We start from the raw sequence: 1,754 nt of genomic DNA, 5'->3' as shown, positions 1-1,754 counted from the left end.
CTATAGTCCCAGCTACTTGGGAGGCTGAGGCAGGAGAATTGCTGGAACCCAGGAGGCGGAGGTTGCAGTGAGCCAAGAGTACGCCACTGCACTCCAGCCTGGGTGACAGAGCGAAACTCTGTCTCAAAAAAAAAAAAAAAAAAAAAGAGGAGGCTAGTGTTGGGAGCAGCTGGTAATGGCCAGTGGTCTGCCAGCTGAGAAAGAATGTCGCAGCATTTGGGTTCACACTTTGCCCCTCACATGTCGCCTTGCTGTGGTTGAAGCAGGTGGGCTGAGTTTTAAAAGGCCATCCTATACTTACCTGGCAGGGGAGATACTATGATCACGAAGGTGGTTTTCCCAGGGCGAGGCTTATCCATTGCATTCTGGATGTGCTGACCCCTGTGATTTCCCCAAATGAAAAAAAATTCAAAGAAAATAAAAGGCCATCCTGCTGTGCAGATAGGAGATGAGTGAGGCCGGAGGAGTGGCAGGAGGAGGTGCCTAGGCCGGTCCTCATAGCTTTGTCCAGATAGAAGGAAGAGGAGAGCTTTCCAGGCTGGGATGGTGGGAGCTGAAAGGGCCCACTGAGAACTCCTCCCATGTCATTGGGGTGCTGGGCCGGGGGTCTGAGGCCTGGAGAGGAGGAAGTGATGCAGTGCTCGCATGTTTATCTCATGTGAAGGCTTGTCTTCTCCCTCTTCTCAAGGCCAGGCAGTGCCATTCATTCCTCCGTGTTCCCCATCTGGCCTAGCGTGCCGTTCAGAATGAAGATCTCTGGGTATCCATAGGACCCTCTAGACATGAGACCGTGGGAGGAAATGGGGCAGTGGGTCTCAGTCTTATGCCCCTGACCTTTAAAGGTGTATAAGGTGTGTACCTGAGGAAGAAACAAGCAATTGCTAGTTACAAACACTCCTAGCGCATGGGGGCATGGTATATTTTTCCCGCTATTTTTAACTTTCCACAGAGAGACACCCTTCTGCCCATATGGAATCAGCATCAGAGGGTCCTTTCTCTCTTCCGGCTCCTCTTCCTTTCTTCCCTGCATCCACTGGAATTCTCCAGGTCCTCCCATGTTTCTTTGAGTGAGGTTTTTGCTAGACAAACCCATCTTTCTTTGACTAAAATCAGTCGCCTCTCATGCTGCCTATTATTTCACCAAAAGACCCGCTCAGTGGTGTGTTGGTAAATGTTGCACAACCAGCTCTCCAGGGGAGAAAAGGTATATCCATGACCCCAAAAGAATCAATAATAGTAAAGTGCAGCAAAGCAACTAGGAAGTGCTGTGCTGTGAGTGTATGTTACCTTTGTTTTGAATATAATTTATTTAATTCTGAGTTTATAGCATGCATTCTCAATAGGGGCAAAAACTGATTCTTGATGGGGAAACAAAACAAAAAGTCTTGCTGGGTGCAGTGGCTCACACCTGTAATCCCAACACTTTGGGAGTCTGAGGAGGGCAAATCGTTGGAGCCCAGGAGTTTGAGACCAGCCTGGGCAACATAATGGAACCCTGCCTCTACCAAAAAAATACAAAAATCAGCCAGGCGTGGTGGTACGCACCTGTAGTCTCGGCTACTCTGGAGGTTGAGGTGGGAGGATCACCTGAACCTGGGAGGAGGAGGTTGCAGTGAGCCGTGATCGCACCACTGCACTCCAGCCTGGGCAACAGAGTGAGACTCTGTCTCAAAAAAAAAAAAAAAAAAAACCAAGAAACTTAATCCTTTTGTGTATAAAGCACAGATATCTCTCCAGTACTTAAGCAGATATAC

At 48.6% G+C, this 1,754-nt stretch overlaps 1 non-coding gene across 1 annotated transcript; it reads left to right on the top strand.

Annotated features, from left to right (window-relative positions):
- The first annotated feature begins 293 nt into the window (after nt 1–293).
- On the top strand, nt 294–453 carry LOC112209714 (U1 spliceosomal RNA). Its single transcript, XR_008548884.1, has one exon. It is a non-coding gene; the product is annotated as a U1 spliceosomal RNA (small nuclear RNA).
- The last annotated feature ends 1,301 nt before the right edge of the window (nt 454–1,754 follow it).

Source organism: Pan troglodytes, chromosome 5 (assembly GCF_028858775.2).
Source record: "Pan troglodytes isolate AG18354 chromosome 5, NHGRI_mPanTro3-v2.0_pri, whole genome shotgun sequence".
Classification (NCBI taxonomy): domain Eukaryota; kingdom Metazoa; phylum Chordata; class Mammalia; order Primates; family Hominidae; genus Pan; species Pan troglodytes.
This window is presented reverse-complemented; position numbering and strand designations above follow the sequence as displayed.